This window comes from Cnephaeus nilssonii (genome assembly GCF_951640355.1).
Source record: "Cnephaeus nilssonii genome assembly, chromosome: 7".
Lineage (NCBI taxonomy): Eukaryota > Metazoa > Chordata > Mammalia > Chiroptera > Vespertilionidae > Cnephaeus > Cnephaeus nilssonii.
This window is the reverse complement of record NC_137078.1, coordinates 52,996,407-53,018,667: the sequence shown is the minus strand read 5'-3', so window position 1 is coordinate 53,018,667 and position 22,261 is coordinate 52,996,407.

The window sequence follows — 22,261 nt, the reverse complement described above, 5'->3', positions numbered from 1 at the left end:
AACCCTCAGAAAAATACTTGAAAAGAATCTTTTCTCTGAGAACATTGTGATTGAGGACATTCCAAGGATGGGTAATGTAGATTTTCTGGTTATCAAATGAACTAAGTATTATACCTGTTATTCCTCATATATTTTTAGTCTAATAATACCATAGTACTTTATTTTTTGTTAACCCTAGCCCAAGGATATTTTTTCATTTATTATTTTAGGGGGAGTGGAAGAGAGAAGGAAAGATAGAAAGAAACATTGACGTGAGAGAAACACATCTATTGGTTGCCTCCTTCATGAGCCCTGACCAGTGCCCAGGCTAAGGGGAGCCTGCAACTGAAGTACGTGCCCTTGACCAGACTCGAACCCAGGACCCTTTGGTCCACAAGCCAACACTCTATCCACTGAGCCAAACTGGTTAGGGCTGTACCATAGTATTTTAACAAGTAGATTAAAAAACGCACTTTTTGGCCCAGCCAGCATGGCTCAGTGATTGAGTGTCAACCTATGAAAAGAGTTCACCTTTGGATTTCTGGTCAGGGCACATGCCTGGGTTTTGGGCTTGATCCCCAGTGTGGGGAGTGCAGGAGGCAGCCAATCAATGATTTGCTCTCATCCGTGATGTTTCTATCTCTCTCTTCCTCTCCCTTCCTCTCTGAAACCAATAAAAATACATTAAACACATATAAATACACACACACAATGTACTTTTTGGATGGTTGTTTTTTTACCTCCTGCTGCTTTGAGGGAAAATCAAAATTAAAAAATATATTTTTCAAAACATTTATATTCTACTTTGAAAATTTTTTTCAAGTATATTTTATTGATTTATTTTTTTTTACAGAGAGGAAGGGAGAGGGATAGAGAGTTAGAAACATCGATGAGAGAGAAACATTGATCAGCTGTTGAAGAGAGTTGTAATTCTGTTGGTTTCAACTAGGTACTGGGATGTGCCCGCAACCAAGGTACATGCCCTTGACCGGAATAGAACCTGGGACTCTTCAGTCCGCAGGCCGACACTCTATCCACTGAGCCAAACCGGTTAGGGCTACTTTGAAAATTTTTATTAAAATTAGATCATCATATTTTTATTATAATTATAACATAAACTTATAAAACAGTATGCTAGAAATATAACAAAAATAGAAAATCTATCAATTAGGATAACAATGCAGGAAGAAGACAGAAGAAAAGAGAGACATGAATAATATTCTGGGCAATTATTAATGTGCTCTACTTTTTACAAAATTTTAAACCATAAGCTTACTGAATATTTTAGACCTAGAAGAACATAGATACTATATTTTAATATGATGTCTTCATTTAATACTGAATTCTTAATACTCTAAGACCACATTTTTTTTTTTGTTTTGTTAACACCCCTAAAATTGAAGTGCATCTAACAATGGAAAGTATCTTATTATTGCTTTTGGCTAATGTTTCTAATTTTCCAATAGATATTTATCTTTGGAATTCATAAATGAAAAATCACAATTTCTGGAAAAAATTAAGAATTGGCTTAATTATGTTATTCTGCATTTTTCATAATACATTACGTATTTTAAATAATAACCAGTGACCATAATAATAAACAATGAATCATTTTTCTGTGATAAGATTATACTAAGAGTTTCAGAGTTCTCCTATTTAAAAACAATAGGAAATGCATGGTTTATTGACATCATGAACCAATATATTGTAATAATACATAAATGCCTACCTGATATAGACATCTCGTAATATGATACATTAATGAAGCTAAATAAATGTCATCCTATATAATAAAGTGCTAATATGCTAATTAGACCAAAAAGCAGAATGACCGTCTGGACATCCTTCCGGACGAAGCTGGGGCTGCGAGGGCCTGCGAGGGCTGGCCAAGGCAGCCGGGGCTGCGAGGGCTGAGCCCCTTGCACGAATTTCGTGCATTGGGCCTCTAGTTTAAGATATAAAAAGATTATACTAGATATTTAACCCTTTGTACTCACTTGCTTTTTTCTCGATTCCTTTATTCTAATGCTAACCGTGTTGAGTCACACTCGACATCCGAGTGCAAAAGGTTAATATTTAATATTTACGTTATTTTTAAAGTAAAAATTTAAAACATAAAGCATTAATTACTCCAATTGATAATCTTCATCTTTGTTTTGTAACAAATATTCCAGATATAAAATAATTTCATTTTGTACTGGTGTTGATCTGATTGAATTAATACTATGTCCAAAGCAACCTCAACTTTGTCAAGTTTGTTGTTAAGGTATATGTTGCTTCACATGAACTCTTTAAAAAAAATGAGGATAATTTTTTTAGTTGGCCTTGATTTTGAAATCAACATTGCTTTTGATATTTCTTATTTTAGACCAGTTTTTATTCCATACTGCAGTGTTCCACAACAATGTCCACATATTTTTGTTGCATTTCTTTTGTTAAACTATTTACAGGGAACTGGACCTATAGCAAATATTCAAACACTACAAAATGCCAGTGAGTATTACTGGGTAGTATGATAATAGCATTTGGATGTCCTAGTAGAGTTAATAGTATTACACAGATTTACATGTCAAAATTGCTGATTTAAGGATTTAAAATTTGTTAGTTTTTGGAACATCACACAGGATTTATATAAACATACTATGCTTATAAACTTCCTAATACGTTATTTGCAAGAATAGCTCACTGTTAGCTGCAGAACAAGGTCACAATCTCATATACGACATGGAAATGACAACAATAATGATTGATTAGTAGTGGCTTTCCATTGATTGTTGAGCTTTAATTTTTCCCGAGAATTATAATACTTTCCCTGTTTTCTCTAATGATTTTCCACAAGATTTTGGATTCAGAGACATATATAAATTTCCTAAAGAATTTCCTTGTGGAAATGCTACTGTCAGTCAGACAGCAGTTATGACACAGTTGTTGCCTAGGCAGTTGTAAACATCAAAAGAACCAGCATCAAAGTTTATAGAATGAGTGACATCAACTTAGAAGAAAATTCCAGAGATAATAGTAGAGCACTCTTTTAATCCTCACTCTAAACTAAAGGGTTGGGAAGAAAAGGTAGAGGAGGAGATGTATCATAAATGTTTGACAACATTGCTGAAGCGAGTTTCACAAGTAAGATAGTTCTACATAATTGTAAGGCGTGCTTAAAGCCCAACACTAAAGGCTTTAGTTCACTTACCATTTTTTTTCTTTGAATGCTGCACCACCAATAATTTTGATGGCACACAAAATGTCATATAGTGGGGGGAAAATGGACATCAAATGACTCCGAGTCAAAAAGTGATTCAGAAAAGCTGGAGTCTTAAAGTAGAGATCTTTTAGAAGGACCTTAACCAATGAGGTCCTTCAATTTTAGGTTGCTTCAATTTTTCTTTTTATGTAGGCATATGATAAACGATGAAAATGTCATGCACAATTAAGTCTGAGAACTCTTTCTATAGTATTAAAACATTTTCAAAGTGATAAAGTATTTTCTCATAGTTTAATTGGTAGTGTTTCACTTTTTTAATGGTACATAAAATAATAATACATCTTATAATCAATGATATGTCTGATTTGATAAAATAGAGATGCAGGGCCCTAAATGGTTTGGCTCAGTAGATAGAGTGTCAGCCTGTGAACTGAAAGGTCCCAGGTTTGATTCCAGTCAAGGGCATGTACCTTGGTTGCGGGCCCACCCCCAGTGGTGTGTGTGCAGGAGGCAGCTGATCGATGTTTCTTTCTCATTGATGTTTCTAACTCTCTATCTCTCTCCCTTCCTCTCTGTAAAAAATCAATAAAATATATTTAAAAAAAATAGAGATGCAGGGATTGATAGAGAATTAGATGACTTCCCAAACATACCAATACATGTCATGTTTTGATATATGTGCACACATGATGTGAAACTGTATATGTACATTTTAAATTGATTCTAATATTTTTTGAGGACTACCTATATTAATATATATGGATCAAGCACATTAACTTAATTATTGAATCAGATGATTACATGAACATCCCACAATTTACCAAATCTCAACTGGTGATCTTTTCCTATGTTTCTTATTAACAATGCCACAGCAAGCATCTTTATTGGTAAAGAAACATTAGCAACTCTGATTACAAATCTCCAAATGTATCATGGTTTAAACGTGATAGAATTTTATTCCCAGATCACAAAAAGAACAAAATGCATGTGGTTGATTAGTGGAGGCTTCCCTCCAAGTAAGAGGGGCCCGGGTGTTTCCATGTTAAAATTCCACTATTTTCATCATATAGCTCTCAAAGTCTCTGCTTGTTTGCTTCAAGCCAGTGGAAAAGGAAAGAGCATGGGGATTATGCATGGCTGTCTGTTTTTTTATGAGGCAGGTCTGGATATGCTACACTGTAAATCCCCACTTATTATTACTACAGTTTATCTGCAGGGTCACATCTGATGATGAGGAGGTGAGGAAATTTAGTCTAACTGTATGCCAAGGATATAGGTTTCGTGAAGTACTAGACAACCTCTGTCTCATTGTGCTTATACATGTTTCCTCATACCTGCTTATGAGGGTCTGTCCAAGGCATATACCTAATGTGAAACTGTTGAGTCTTAGTGAATAGATCTGCAACTTATTTAGATATCAGCCACTGTGGAAGTGTGCTCCTATTCTCATATCTTTGTCAGCTCTTCAGCTTATCAGCTTTTAAAATTTTTGTCAATTTTGTAACTGTGAAACAATATCTAACCATGGCTTTAATTTGCATTCCCTTGATTGATAGAAATGTTGAGAATCTATTTTGATTATTGGCTACTCAAGCAGCTTTATAAAGTCCCTGTTGTTGTTGTTATTATTATTATTATTATTATTATTGGCTCATTTTTTTCTTTTTGATTATTATTTGTTCTTTATATATTCTAGATAATAATTTTTTGATGGTAATTTCCATTGCAAACATATTCTCCCAGTTGTGGCTTATGTTTTTATTTTGTTTATCTCTCTTGTTATACAGAAGTTAATTTAAATTTATCCTTTTCTCTATCTTTTGTGCTTTTTGTGTGTTTTGTTTAAAAAAAATCTTTCTTCTCTGATATCATGAACATATTTGCCTACATGTTGTTTTAAATGTTTAAAGCTTTGGTTTTTTATATTTAGCTTTTAAACCAACATAAAATTTATTTTTAGATAAGCATAAGGCAGTAATCTAATTTTTTCCATATGTATAGCCAGTTGTCTCAGCACCACTTATTGAATTATCCTTTCTTTCCAAACGCATCAGTGATTATGTTCTATAACATGATTTCCCATATGTACGGGCTGTTTCTAAGTTCTGTTTCATTGAACCTACGATGTAGCCTTTAATATTTCTTCACAGAATTATATACTGATGTACATGCACCCTTAAAATGGAGTTTCTGTTATTTTTAATAACAATGAGATATGATATAGATATTTCTCTTTGTCTTGCTCTTTTCATTTCACAATCCTTCTCTGGACATTTTTTTCAAGTCACACTAATTCATTCTCTTGGATAACTACCTAATAGTTTCTGGTATTAATATGGGGTATTAAACTATTGGCATGTTAATGGAAATTTATTTTATTTCAAAATGTTTAACCTCTGAAAATAATGAGGAACTAAACATTCTTGAATGTATGGACTAAGCTCTGCTCTCTACAACACCCAGTTCAAGTAGCAGGTCTGGATTATATGGTAGCTAAATAGAAGATTTTAGCACATTTTTACAAATTGTTCTCTAGAAAAATGGTTTCAGCTCCCATTTCTATCAACTACACATGGCATCCTCCTACCTCTTCTTTCCTTGATTGTGCCCAGCAATAGGTATCACTGGTCTTTGCAATGTTCAGCAGTCAGGTGCATGGGCCTTGTTATTATGCTTTACATTTCCATTAATAATGATGAATTTTAGTATCTCATCATATTTTTGACCATTTGTAATTGTATATTCAATGGAATTGTCAAATTGCCTCTTATATTTTTACCATTTCTTAACATTTTGGAGCAGTATAGATATTAGCCTTTTTTGTCATCATTCCACATTATGAATTTTTCTAGATCTAACATAATTATTTTGACTTTATTTGCAGTACCTTTTCAACAATATTTTTAAAATGTGCCTCAGGCATGAAACAGCTCTGGCCACCGACACAGGCATCAAGCTAGGATGAACTAAGGACTGTACATCTGCTTTGCCCCGGATGATATAAGAGCAACACCACCAATAAGGTGTCTCCTTGCCCATTGCCAGGGGCTTAACTATATTTTTACTTCTTTCTTTATTAAATTTATTGGGGTGACATTGGTCAATAGAGTCAAATAGGTTTCAAATGTACATTTCTATGATACATGATCTTCATACTGCATTGTGTGCTTACCACCCAAAGTCAAATCATCTTCTATCTCCATATATTTGGCCCCTTTTATTCTTTACTACCTGCTACACCCCATTCCCTCTGATAACCAAATTTTTGCCAAAATAATTTTAAAAAATATATCTTTATTGATTTCAGAGAGGTAGTGGGAGAGAGAGAGAGAGAGATACATAAAGGCTGAGAGAGAATTATTGATTGGCTGCTTCTTGCACTCCCCCTCCTGGAGATCGAGCCCACAACCTGGGCATGTGCCCTGACCAGGAATCCAACCATGACCTTCTGGTTCATAGGTCAATGCTCAACTACTGAGCTTCACCAGCTGGGTGTTGCCACAATGATTTAAATGTGAATATAGTCACATTTATTTTTTTCTTATTAAGACAGTCATCCCACTCAAAATTATGTGTTACTTCATACCTCCTAGGATGGCTATAATTAAAAAACACACATAAACAAGTGTCAATTTGGATGTGAAAAAATTGGAACCCGCCAACATTGCTGATAAAAATATAAAATAGCCACTGAGAAAATAGTTTGGTGGTTCCTCTAAATGCTGAACATAAAATTACCATTTGACCCAGCAATTCCACTCCTTGGTATATACTCAAAAGAAATGAAAACAGTGACTCAAACATTCTTATATTCCAATGTACACTGCAGCTTATTCGCAATAACCAAAAGGGGGCTCTAGGGCCAGAAATTACTTGCTGACCCCTGCTCTAAGCTTCTAAGTTTTGTGTTCTTGCCTGAAATTTTCTCCACGTGCACCCCTCCCGCCCCCCGCTGGTGGATAATCTGCAGCTCATCACAGCAAATATTCCTAGAAATCCTGTATAGACACTTCCCACTTGCCAAAGTCACACTCCTTATAGTAGCTGTTCAAACTTCATCTTCCCTTTCTACTCTCTCTCTCTGCCAGATCCTAAGCCCTTTTATTTCCATCAATGTACCTCCAAGTTATTTGTTCTGTGAAAATATTTACTCTCTTATCATGTTTTCTTCTATTTTTATTTTATTTTTAATCTCTGAAGGATAAAAGGGACCTGCCCTCTTAGAAGATCAGGTACATGGGAAATGTACATATTTATCATTTACTCAGCACACATTATTTACTCATGTCAGTGATACTACCACTTGAGGCTATAAGAAAATTCTTAAAAGCAATGTTGTGTATTAAAACTAAACCTTTTTTAAAATATATATTTTATTGATTTTTTTTTACAGAGAGGAAGGGAGAGGGATAGAAAGTTAGAAACATCGACGAGAAAGAAACATCAATCAGCTGCCTCTTGCACACCCTCTACTGGGGATGTGCCTGCAACCAAGGTACATTCCCATGACTGGAATTGAACCTGGGACCTTTCAGTCCGCAGGCCTACGCTCTATCCACTGAACCAAACCAGTTAGGGCAAAACTAAACCTTTTTAAAAAGTAATGTTTTATATGGATACGAGTAAACAGAAGGCAGGATTGAGTCCCTGCTATCACCAAGGCAAGAAGGAATGACCACTAACTGATATATCATAGTTAAATGCAACCACAAACCCCCAGAAATATTTAAAGTGGGACTCAGCATTGGAAATATTTTCAACTCCATTTCAATAGATACTGATGTTTAAACTAGAAGTTCACTGTGACAACTTCAGCAAAGCACTATTAGGTTACACACATCTGCACTTGTTCAGATAAACATACTTACCAAACTCTGTAATTCCCTTCGGAGGGATAAGGAAGCCCATTAACTGAATCTCAACACTGACCAGGATGGTACTGGTTATCGTTTGTCAGGGACAGTTTATAACACATCCCTTGGTACCTAGAACTACTTGATGTGCTGGTGGTATCTCACACGGTGGAATACATTTTCCAGTCTAATATCCAAATGAAATGAAGAAGGATAAAACTGGGCTCACCTTTCACTATTTTCTTTTCCTCCAAACTTCTCTCATGAAATTTTAATCTGAAATTCTCTTTTTAGAATATTTTCTAGGACAAAGATATGGATCAGGACATCAACCCACAGTGGTCAAGTCTAGTTAATTTTGACCAAAACTACAGATGGAGAGGGAAAAGAGGAAAGAAGAAGAAAAGAGAAGGGGAGGGGAGAAAGAGGCGATAAGGCCTGAGAGAGGGCAACATAGGGAGGGGGAGGATAGTAAAAGGAAAAAAGTGAGGAGAGAACAGGACAGAGAGAGTAGAACTTACATTAGAAAATAAGGGTTAATTTCTCCTAAGACCTCCTGGCTAAAGAGGAAAGAAGGAGCTGTCTCAGATCCTGGCTGGTAGAAAAGGATTAAAAAATTTAAAACTGCTGAAAGTGCTGTTTTATTGGCAGAGGAACGGTGTCAACGTTAACAGCATTTTTGAACTGTAGGTTTTGTCCCTAGTGCAAAAACTTTGGAAAAGGGATAAACTTTAAAAGTTCAAGCAGGAAATACCTCAGAGATTGGGGGTCTCAAGTTTTGATGGTGGGGTATAGCGTGATGATTTCATCTTACCTGCCAACTCTCATCACTTGCTCTATTCAGAGTGCTGTGCAGAGAGCCCTGTGCCACTTCCGGATGTGATATTGGCAAGTGCACCATCCAGATCATTCTCTAAGGAAGGCTTTTTCTGTCCCCAGCTTCCGGAGAGCGGTTGGCAGAGGGCTTCCAGCATTCAGCTGCTTCAGGGCCTGCCTCAGCTGCAGAGAATCATTTCCACCAAGGTCATGCCCTTCCCAAGGCAGCCTACCTCCAGTGATGGATTGTGGTGAGGATAGGAGGGCCCAGCCATTTTTGTCCTATAGCAGCAGAACAACTCTGATGGGCGTATGCTCCGGAGTTTGCGCAGTCGTTGCATGAGGCTTTGTCAGGCCTGCATCACATCCCATTTCTCCCTCTGCCTGATCTTGTTTCCTCCCCCCTCCCCACCCCGTGTTAATCCCTAATCAATAACCTGCACCCACACTCCATCTGCATCAGTGTCTGCTTCCAGAGAACTCAGCCCTCAGCGCTTGGTTCAGGAAGAGAATGTTGTGATTGATTTATCATGTCTGCCATGGGCCAGGGCAAGACACTTTTTGCCAGGACTTTACCATTCTTGTTCTTTAAGCTTCAAACCATCAGGACGGAATAATCAGGAACTTTCTGGGCCCGAGAGTTAACATCAAGGGGAATATTGGAATCTTGTGGGAAAGACACCAGAAAGATTCAGTCATTTATTTATAAAACACTTGATATTAACTCCAAACTAGTTAGAATCTAGTAGTGCATACTAACAATTAAAACTTAATTTAGCCCGCCAGCCTGGCTCAGTGGTTGAGCATCAACCTATGAACTAGGAAGTCACAGTTCAATTCTCTGTCAGGGCACATGCCTGGGTTGTGGGCTCGATCCTCCGTGGGGGGCGTGCAGGAGGAAGCTGATCAATGATTTTCTCTCATCATTGATGTATCCATGTCTCTCTCCCTCTCCCTTCCTCTCTGAAATAAATAAAAATATATTAAAAAAACACACCAAACTAACAAACAAAAAACATAATTTAATAGCTACTACCTGGGACCTTTTAAGGAGTGTGTGGAAGCCTAGCTAACAAAGGGAAAACTTTGCTGAGAGAAGTTGGGAAGAAGAAATGACACACATTTTCCTATCATAGAAAGAATGTGGCAGGACTCCTCAAGTACTACCAGGTGGCATGTACACAGGTGGTGAGTCAGGCAGCATGTTTGGTGGTTCAACAGGATGGAGTGTAAGGTGGGGAAGCCTGCAGAGAGGATCAGGTGGGGAGGCCGAATATGAGACTAGAACATTTGGTTATTTCCAAATGGAGAAGGTCTTTTTTTTTCTTGCTTGGGAATTTGGACTTTATTCAGCAGCCAGTAGGCACTTTTGGAGGGAAACTGTGATTATTATGTGTGTGTTAAGGTCTTAAATAGATGTTAGGCTTTTCTTGTGTTGTTCTGGATTCTAATATTGTTGTCCTTGAGATTAGTTTACACCTCTGTGGGCTCTTTATCCCCTAAAAAGGGCAGGTATTTCAGGGACCAATTAAAAGATGAGTAAAACATGACCTGTGAATCAGTTTTCTGAATTAACTTTCTTTTTGTTATTCCAGAGCTTTAGGGAAATTGTGTGTAATAGTGTGTGTCTGGGATGGACTGGAGGTATCTCCCTGGTGTGCCAGCAAGTGGAATTGGGAAACAACCTGCTGGAGATCCTCCAATTGCTCTGGGCAGGCTGTCTCCTTAACCGGGATAGGCTGCTTAGGGACACAAACAGATGTCCAGCCACATTGCCTGATTTGTCTGGCTCTCAGGAGCCTCATGAGAAAGTCCAGAAACTCATTCACACTTAGAGTTCATTACAGATACAGCTGATCGACCCAGGGAGGGGGTGGGAATTCAGGATGGGGGGAGGGAGGCAGGATGATGCGTGACTGGGGGAAGAGTGGACTTTCAGGAAGTATGATGTAGGAGAATCAACAGACAAGTGTAAGCTGAGGAGTACACTCAGCAGCAGGCCTACAGGTGGAGTCATTCAGATACAACAAAAAGTTGTACTCAAAGCTGTTCTCACAATACTGCCTCCTATAGAAACATATGCTCACTGGGAAGGAGGAAGCTAGGTAATCAGATGGTTAGGATTATCACACAGCTAATTCTACCATAAAACCTCAGCAAAGAGAGCTGGACTAGAGAAGGGCTAGATAACACCTCCAGCTAGAGCGACAAGTGTAGTCCAATAGTGGGGAGCACTCACTAGTGTCATTAGAGAGAAGATAAGATTCTAATCTATGAATGGAACTTGACACTGAAGAGAGAGGAGAATGTAGGTGGTAACATTAATAGGACACTGGCATTAAATGTGAGGAGTGAGTGGGGCTGAGGATCTAATAATGTGTCTGTGACTCTTTAGGTAGACAATGTTATAACGATTTAGTAAGGAATGCAGGTAAAAGAACCAGCATGAAGAAAAATGAGAAAAAGAATGCATTTGTTTGGGGGAAAGTTTTCATATGTTGGAGCATGTTGCTTCATTACCCGGTATCATATTTGGGTTACTAATACACCAGGCAGTAGGGTAACTTGGATTAGGAACTTTGAAGAGAGTGGCAGATGAAGAATTAAAGTTGAAGATGGCTAAGAATAGAAGCCTAGAAAATACCATATTTAAGGAACAATCAGAGAAAGTGGGATGAAAAGGAAGCAGAGAATGCATAACAAAAAAATATAGGGGGAAACGAGGAGCTCCTGGGATGAGCATTTTGTGGGAGTTTTAGAGATTATTGCTATCCTGGAAATATACGACATTGGAAAGAGGAGATAGTAAGGGTAAAGTCACCACTGTGAGGTCAGGTGGTCATTCAGTAAGATAAAAAGAAGATTGATCTTACTGTGAAACTGTTGATCTGTGGTCACAGAGCTGGGGAAAGTTCCTCCGATTACCAGGAGTATACTAGTAGCTTGTGAGGATACTGACTCTGTAGCCATGTGACCTAATGCATTGTAGCTTACGGAAAAGATGCTAAGGATATGCTCTTAGGAACCAAAGAGAACGTCCAACCCTAAGAAACAAATGCAATTATTAAGAAAAGGAGGGAATACAATTAGTGCCACTAGGTTACCGACCCTGTTATTTTCCCTTTTCCATTCTCTGCTTGTGGCTCACAGCATGCCCAAGGGAGCTGCCTCAGAATCTCAAGGGGGTAGACATGGCACGGGGCAGGTATGTGTAGTCTGACAAAACATTTCTCAGGAGATTTTATCATGTGTTCCCATGGTTGAGAAACGCCTGCTTTAGACCTGCAATTGAACCATTTCTCAAGTGCCAGGGCTAAGAAGTGTAATAGTTGGAGAACCCAGGTGACTACTAAATGAAGATTGTAATGCCTAAGGAGGAACTACCTTCAAATGGTCATCAGTGCTTCAACGACCCAGCACTATGTAGGAAGGGCTGTACAATTTGGAAATGCTGCTTTTCCGGGATTATTATTAGATTCAGATGCATTTTTGTTGAAGAGAAAAATCAGCTACCTCTCCTTTGTCACCCTTTTCAGACCCTGCCTTGGATGCGCCATGCTTCAGGGGAATACTTGGAAGTCTCACTTTCTGCCTGTGCTCTCTCCACACCCCTTAGCCCACCCCAATCCTCCTTTTCTGGGTATGCTCCAGGAACCCCAGTTCCTCCACAAAAATTACCACAACTGGGTATTAACACTGAAGAATCACAGTCTGCCTCTCTCCAAAGAAGGGTAGATTTTTCATTGTTCCTCAGATATAAGGAAATAGACTAATGCCATATTTTTCTTGTTTTATCATGCACACGAGAAGGAGAACAGCAGGATTTACTGAAGAAGAACCTGCAAATATTTGTTGTTTATAGTGTGGAAAATTAAGTTAAACCAGCAAAGGCAATTTTGGCTCTGGTAGCCTCTAAATAATAGTCACTTTTCTTGAAAATGATGTTTAACTGAGATCTGGTTTTCAAACTGCACAAAAGTAGAATTAATTAATACTTTCCTCTTTTAAAAAAATTGTGGCTTTGTTTTCAAACTTGATTGAGACATTTGAATCTATTAATAACAAAAATGTAAATGTTATTATTAGCATAAACTAAGCAAAACTGAAACTCCTTTATAAAATGCTCCTTAAAGAGGCAAGAGAGCTGCCTGATAAAAATCAATCAAAATAAGTCCAGAAGTGTTTCTTCTTCCTGAGAAAAAAATAATGTAATTGTTTAGCCAGAACAGAAGAGAATAGCTACTCTAAATTGTTGATTAAAGTTCAATGAGCTTCTCTATAGTATTTTGAAAAAAGTAACTATTTTGTAGGTAATGGAGACCTTCTGAGATAAATAAATGGAATTAGGTAAAGACACTTATTTATATTAGGGGGATCTAATTTTATTAGTCACTCACATTAATTGAAGCATAATAAAATGAATTCTTAGAAATTCTGATATAATTTCTTATGGTATGTTAAGGCACAACCGTCTATATGCTTTCCTGACATTAAAACAATTCATTTATTTGTTCTCAAATATTTACTGAACACCCACAATGTTCTAGGCACTATGTTCAGAACTCTTAGCAAAAACCCCCTCAACTTAATTTTGCTTTATGAAGAATTAAGAGTGAAAACATTTCTTCTTATAATCATGCCAGGATACAACTTTCTCTTATCTCTTTTCATGCAGAAATTTTTTTGGCATAAACATATTTTCACTTTTGACAAAAGAAAATAAGTTTCATTCTTACAGCTAACAACAAATCTAAAGGCAGCTTTTTAAGTTCTTGTCTTAAATTTGATTATCATTTGCTTTTCCTTTCAGCGTTCTCAGCATTACATGGGAATATACTTCACTTCCATTCTTCTCACTGCCCTTTATACTATTTCTACTGCTCTCCTTAGAACCTTTGCTATGAACTCTTATCTGGCTAAATAAGAGCAAACAACCTTACTGGCAAACATAAACAGTCTAGTTAAATATGCTAACATCTCTAGTATATTCGTTTTAGAAATTGACAGCAGCTATGGCAGAGTTCACTTTAACCTTCTTAGGCCACTGGAGGCCACCAAACGCCTGTTTCAGTTTTATTTAACTGAGAGAAAAATTAAATTAACCGATCACATTTAGAAAGCAAATCAACCAACCAAATCAGCAAACCAATTAATTTAGAGGAGCCCAGAGACCAAACTGGAGATGGCATCGTAGCTGCTGCATGGGAGGGGCCTGAAGAGAGAGTGGGTGGGAGAAGACAGCAAAGCCCTTCTTTTCTCATAATAAGATTTTGCAGATCAGCAGTAAGAAAACTGATAATTCCTTAATGTATTGACAACTGAGTGAAGCTGAAATTTCATATGAATGGAGGTATGTGGCGATGTGCACTTCTAAGTGGTCTTTGTAGTGAATTCCTGACCTCCATTTCCTCCCTCTCTTCCTTCCTTCCTCCCTCTCTTCCTTCCTTCCTTCCTTCCTTCCTTCCTTCCTTCCTTCCTTCCTTCCTTCCTTCCTTCCTTCCTTCTTTCCTTTCTTACTTTCTTCTTTCCTGCTTTCTTCTCATTTACTGACAAAACAACATTATTCTTACTTTATGAAGATGAAGCAGGAATAGATGAAAGCTTCTATGTAGGACTCTCTCGAGGTCTTAGACAGATGTTAATATTCTTACCCTCAAAGAAGTCATAGTAAGTTTAGTGGTTAAAAACATGAATTTTGAAGTCAGATGAACCTAGATTTAAGACTCTATTCTCTCCCTTATTATCTGTGTAACCTTTAGCAATGTATTTATCCTCTCTGTATCTCAGTTCCCTCCTCTGTAACATAAAGGTAATAATAGTATTTACCTTATAGATTTATACTAAGAATTAAATAATACAAAGCAGCACTGCACATGTTTTAAGACTTAGATAAATATGTTTTGAACATCTTTGAGTGAAGAGCAATGACACATGGCTCATGAGTACTTTAAAAAAGTGCCCTGGAAATAAAGGCCAGGCGTATGTAGAAGGGATTCTTCTGCCATTTACTGTTTTCAGGGTGCGTGACTTATTCATCATTGCATTCCCTATATCAAGCACTATTGTCAAAGCAATAGTGCATAGACATTCAATATTTGTTCAATAAATGAGTGAATGATCTCAAAGACCAAATAAATTTCCTCTTTTGTGCCAAGTCTGGTTGGTAGGATTCAGGAAGAATTATAAGGGTACATATGTGCTTGCTGCACCAATCATTCTGCCCTGTCTATCTGGACAAAGCATAGGCAAAGGGAGTGGTGGCTTGAGTGCTACTGATGCATTGACCCTAGCCTTGATCCCTAATCTAGTCAAAGAAAGAGATCAGGAGTGAGAATTAAGGCGATAGTATTTCCTTCTGTGTCCACTTGCTCTTAATTAGAAGAGACAAGTAATCTTACCACATTCACCTTGGAAAGACTGGCATCAAGAAAGTTGTGTTGTTCACAATCTAAGGTCCAATTATGCACACCACGATCAGTACTTCTCTCATTATTTCTTTTAGACTCAGAAAAACAGATGTTTCTTCCCCTTTAATTCTTCCCATTATTTTTTTTAAGGTTCCTTTTCAATTCAGGTACTGGAGTGTCTTGCATTTAATTTGCCATTTGACAGGTTTTGCTCCGTTAAGCTAGGTCAGATTTACCAGTAGAGATTTTAAAAAGTAACAATGGAGCACTGCTTATGTCTGGTTTTCTCTGAAGCTGAGGTGGCAGCCAAACACCCGCTCTCTGTAGAGTGTAGTGTTGCCATTAATCATGTGGCATCTTATGAGCTGCATGTCAGTGATGCCCTTTATCTATGGCCTATAATTCCATTGAAGACTCAGGACAGCCTCTTTTTGCTGCATTCTTTGAAGACCAAGCTGAGGCAAAGAGGGAAAATGGAAAGCAATTCCTAAAATATCTAAGAGGATGTGAGAGTAAACTCTGCCTTCCAATTTTTAAGAGGCCTGAGATAGATAACTGACAAACTGGCATAAAAGCTCCAGAGTCTGCCCTAGAATTGGAGAAGAAGTTAGCCAAGCTCCTGCTAGACCTGAAGACCACAGTGACACTAATGACACTAATGTCTTATGCTTCATGGAAAGTACCTGGAGGAACAGAAGGATAACAAAATCACCTGCAATTCCAGCTAGGATATCGTAAGGAATTAGAAATCAGGCCCAGGAGGAGGAAGACCCATTGGAAAAGCCTGCTGAAGTGTTAGGTAAATAGACCTAACATCGGAAGGCAACAAAGCAAATCTTCCCATTGTGGTAGGTCCCCAAATCAGCTCTTTGAAGCTCTTAATCTTCTCCATTTGACAGAAGACTGCTTTCCTTCATTGGTGTGTGATATATGTTAGCACTTTGGGCTACATTCTAGGGAGGGCGGGAGTAGGGACTGAATTCCCTGCTATTCTAAGCCCTGATGCTTCAACACTACTGGGAGGCCATTATGTATACACCAAACAGTAAAACAGTCACGCCCTTGGAATAATACTTGCCTTCCAAGTTTTCATGAAGATAAAGTGTATTAACATTTGTAAAAACATGGAAGGGCTTGGTCCTTGTCTCTCTTATCTATCCCCCAAGCCTAGAAGAGTCCTTGAGAATATCTGTTGAATGAATAAATAAATGTTATTCTTCCTTTCCTCATCATCTGATCCACCTTAGCACTTTTACTATATCTTTCTAATGACATTTATCATATTTTATATTGTAGTCTTGTTAGTCATATAATCTCTTGCATTGTACAATAAGCTCCGTTAGCACAGGGTTCACATCTCTCACAACTTTGTTCCCCTACAGAACATAACATAGTATTTGGAATAGGAGTTGAATGAATTTATGTTGCATGTATGTATGTTGCAAGTAAACGCAACTACATAAATTATATATATATATATGTATATATACATACTAGAAGCTTGATGCATGAAAATTCGTGCAAGAGTAGGCCTTCCTTCCTCCAGCTGCTGACAACAGCTTCCCTCCGGCACCTGGGATCCAGGCTTTGCTCTGGCTGCTGCCGGCAGGCACACAGGACCTGGGCTTCACTCTGGCCTGGCTTCATCCAGAATGACACCTGGAAGGACGTTCGGTCTAATTAGCATATTACCCTTTTATTATTATATATATACTAGAGGCCCAGCACATGAAATCGTGCACGATTAGGGTCCCTAGGCTTAGTCTGTGATCAGGGCCATGGTCTGCCCGTTCGCCAGTCCCCAGTTCCACCTCACTGCCGCCACCGATCGATCGGAGCCTGAGGGCTGGAGGGGAGGGACCAAGAGGTCTGCCTTCCACCCATTCGCCAGTCGCTATTGCCACTGATTGATCAGAGTCTGGCCTCCCTGATTGGGGTGTTGGGGGCAATTTGGCCTGGATCAGGCCGGTTCGCTGGCCACAGTGGGTGTCATAGAGACTGGTCGTTAGGTTGTTATGGTTGTGATGGTGTTATGGTCTCTGGCTTTTTATATATATCTATATATCTATATCTATATCTATATCTATATCTATATCTATATCTATATCTATATCTATATCTATATCTATATCTATATCTATATCTATATCTATATAGATATAGATAGATATATAGATATATAATGAGTGCTCATCTTGTTATTTTCATAAATGGTGTTTACTAGTAATAGAAATAGTTCATCCCAAATCTCCCAAGTGAATTTGGCAGAAAGAGAATTATTGATACTATCTTACATTTTTTCTTTCAACATTCTTGGATAACACTGCTTGGTTTTTAAATTCTTTATACATACAATGACTATTTCAATGATATTTAAGGTCACACAAATATATAAAACCTATTATAATAGGATTTTTGTAACCTGAAAGTTGTTCTAAGTAGTGCAGTTCTTTTCTTTTTTCAGAATGCCTTCAGCATTAGGCTCAATGGGAAAGAAGGGAAAATTGGGTTGATTCCTTATTTTTAACCTCTGTTAGATGATTGCAATTCATTATTTGCTAGGTTACCTGAGGGTATACTTCATCAACTTTGATGCATTTAGCATGCAGCTGCATTGTGACTTCTGAGATCTAGGGTTTCTCAGCCTACCATTCCTCCTGAAATCTCCCCACTGTTTCCCAAAGAAGCAGTGAGTCAATATTACGCTTTTGTTGATAGCCACACAATTCACATTCTACTTCTTTACTTAAACTTTTTCATTATGTGATTATATCTGCTGGCTTAGCCCTTCCATGCTAGCCATTTGTTTTGCCCCCAAGCTTCTGGCCTTTAAACTATAATGCATCTTCCTGGCTTATTGAATAAGAGATGTATGACTGTGTTTGTAGTCAGGCATGACTGTGCTCACACATTAAGTCTTGCTGAAGTACTCAGCTTCTTCAATACTGTGTTAATTCTCATAATGGCCTGACAAATTTCCTACTTGATATGTGATTATTAATGTTATGCTGCACTAAAAAAGTAAGTTAGGCCTGATATTGGTTCTAAGACTAAAGACTTTAATCTCCTCCACCCCCAATATACTATAATATACTACTCAGGCCATCAAATGCATATAAAAAGTTATTTTGTGTAGTGATGAAGTGATAATCCTTATAAACAAAGAAGAAACAATAGATGTAAAATATTTAGTTTTCAGAAACATTTGATTCTGCCTCATATATTTTCACTCACAAACTAAAAATTAATGGCTTAGAAAGCATTCTTCTAAAATATGAGTTTACTATTTACAAAATAATTATAGATACAGAGAAGGCAGAGAAGGCAATTATTTTTAGCTAATCTAAATGACTTGCTTTAAATGCTGTCAATGATCCCTGGCTGGTGTTGCTCATTGCTAAAAGTGTCAGCTGGCCCATTGAAGGGTCACAGGTTCAATTCCTGGTCAGATTCAATCCCAGCATGGTCAGGGTACATGTTGTAGGCAACCAATCCATGTATATCTCTCATATTGATGTTTCTCTCTCTCTCCCCCTCCCTTCCACTCTCTCTAGAAATCAATGGAAAAAAATAGCCTCAAGTGAGGATTAACAAAATAATAAAAATAAAATAAACATAGTCAATGAGTAGAAAATGAATAATGTTTGTTAAATATCAATGTATATATTTTTAAGTGTTATTTTACCTAAGTATTAGAGACAAGCTTAAGATGGTTTAAAAAAGACCTAGGGAAAAATAGGAATAGAATTTATAACTTTGATATTTTAAAAACATTAACTATAAATAACTCATCAAAAATGGTAGCATATATATAGAGATGTACCAGCCTATATATAGTTGTAATATAGGGGGAAATAGATAGGCATGACTTTAAGAAATTTTTAAAAAGTGCTGGAAGTCAGAGTGAAAGCCCTACAGGTTAATAAGCTCTTAGTAGAATGTGATCCTCCAATTAGTACTTTAGTACCTCAATAATAGCATATGGTAGCACTTATCAAAATGTATGCTAAAGGTTCATGTGCCCATTTCCCTCCATTAAACTGTGAGCTCATCCTGTGGAATGGATTATTCTCTTCATTGTATCTGCAACACTTAAGCCAGTGCCTAACACAGCGCAAGTTTGCATTAATCTTTAAAATTAATCAATTATTATTAATAATTTAATGAATTAAATAAATATCATAACTAAAATAGAAAAATAACTGTGTACCTGTAGTAAGAGGGAAGTAAAATTAAGAACTAAAAGTAATCTGTATACTATAGTTAACATTTGATGGATTTGGTTTTGGAGTAGAATTTATAAAAATAATATTGAGTAACTTGGTAGATTGAAAACAAGACAACATACCTCTTGGAGGAGCTATGAAGCTTGTGATTTGATCAACTCCTCCAAAAGATTAGGCAAATTCCTATGAAGTTTTGCTATAAGGATTTATAAAAGGGCAAGACTCTTAATTCCAAGGTTTCAAATATTTGGTTGTTCAGTTATCCTGAAGGTTAAATTTTAAGTAGATGTTAGAATAATGATACTACTTCTATATTAGCTAAGACCAGGTTAGTTAGGCTGCCAGTAACAAAGACCAGAATCATTCACCCCAGCCCCAAAAGTGGCTTAAATAAGATAGACATTATTCTCTTATTTAAACACTAGTGGCCCAGTACACAAACTTTGTGCACAGAGGGGGAGGGTTCCCTCAGCCCAGCCTGCACCCTCTCCAATCAGGGACCCCTTGGGGAATGTCCAACTGCTGGTTTAGGCCTGATCTCTCCCCCAACTGCCCTCCCCTGCAAGCCTGATCTCACCCCCAACTACCCTCCCCTGCAGGTCAATTTGGCACTGATTGGTTGGTTTCTATGCCACTCAGCATCAAAAGTTCTACCTCCTAGGCAGCCATTGGCTCCTCACAGTTCACCCAGATTTGGTTCTGATTGGTCGGTTTCTATGCCAGTCAGTATGTCTAGGCCTGTCTCTGGGCCTGATCAAAGAGGCAGGGCTTCAGCAGCCCCCCGAGAAGGTCAGGAGAGAAACAGAGGCATGGCTGCTGGCGAAGCCTGGAGAGAAAGAGAGAGGCAATGGCTGATCGACAGCTGCCATGCAGGCTGCAGATCAGACACTGCCTCTCTCTTTGGGCCTCTCTCCAGGCCTGATCCTCAGCCCCCTCGACAGTCAGTGCTGGATCTCTGTGCCCGCACCAGCGGCAGTCAGTGCTGGGTCACCACGGCAACCCAGCACTGACTGCAGGACTGACTTCTGGTGTTCAGTCGATTCTCCGGTCGGTCGTTATGGACCCAGGGTTTTTATATATTAGGATGTCTACAGTGAGTTAGTCCAAAGTTGAGCAGCACTTTCAAAAGAAACATATGTTCTTTCTCTCTTGTTTTATCATCTTTAGCATATTGACTATGATTAAAAGTGGTTGATCAAATCAGTCATTATGTTTCCATTTCAGCAAATAGGAAGAAGAAATCAAAAAAGGTCCATTCTTTTTCTTAAGGAGACCACTTAGAATTTGCATACAGAAGTCCTGCATATATCTCATTGGCTGGGTTCTCTTTCTGTTAAAGAGGAAGCTCAGCTACATATTGAAAGTCAATCAACCGTTCCTGTGACATGATTTTAAAAAATGCCCATGGTAACAATAACAACAACACAAAGAAAAGAAAACAAAAACACACATGTACAAGAAACAAAAAACATACAAACCAATAGTGTAGAAGGATACAGGTGCAAAGTTGAAATTTCCCTGTCCCTGTCTAAGGGAATCTGTCATTGTAGTTTGTTTAGACTTTTTTGAACACCTCTCATCATATGTGTTCCTTGCTAGTATCCTCATTTTTTCAAAAGAAGAGAAGAACAAACCTATAGTGTTTCTTCCAGCCAGGATACACATATGTGATTTAAATTATACCAACTGAAAGTCTGAATGAAGCTTTGATTTAGAACTAAGAGGTGGGGTCCAGGGGGTCCATTTGCTGGAGCAGATTATGGCAGAGACATCATGGTTCTGGAGTCAGTGGCTATGGTGACACGTTCCTGGGTCTTCCCTCCATGACTGGGGAACTGCTAATTGAGGTTCTGCCAGTGAGGTTCTGGAACAGGCAGCCAAGGGGGCAGCTTTTTGATTCAGCAGCTCCTTGATTGTTGCAGAGGCAGCAGCTCCATTAGTTGGCCATTGGGCTCTATGTTCGTCTTCTGCAGAGATTCTTTCAGCCTAAGAAATTAAACATTCCCATAGAGTTGAAGCTTCTGTGCAGACCTTTCCTAATCAGCATCTCCTTTAACTTCTTTTTTAAAAAATAATATTTTTATTGTTGATAGTATTACAGATACCTCTCATTCTCCTTTCCCCTTTACTCCCCTCCTCACAGCCTCTCCCCCCTCTCCCCCCAGGGTCTTCACTACCCTATTACCCATGTCCATGGACTATGCATATAAATAAATTTTCTTTGGTTTATCTCTTCTGGACCCTCCAACTCCACATCGAGGTATGTCAGTCTATTCCATGCCTCCATGCTTCAGGTCTTATTTTGTTGGTCAATTCATTTTATTCATTATATTCCACAAATAAGTGAGATCTTGTGATTCCTTTGTCTTCTTTGCCATCCAATTCTTCCCCCCACTAAGATTATCACTGTCCTGAATTTGGTATTTATCATACCATACAGTTATATTTTTTAATATCTCTCTCTCTCTCTTTCTCTCTCTCTCTCTCTCTCTCTCTCTATATATATATATATATATATATATATATTCTTAAATATAAAATATCTATAAAATATTGGTTTATTTGAATTTACTTATCCTATCTAATAAAGAGGTAATATGCAAATTGACCATCATTCCAACACACAAGATGGTCGCCCCCATGTGATCAAAGATGGCTGCCCCCATGTGGACACAAGATGGCTGCCATAAGATGGCCAGCAGGGAAGGGCAGTTGGGAGGGACCAGGCCTGTAAGGGAGGGTAGTTGGGGCAATCAGGCCAGCAGGGGAGGGCAA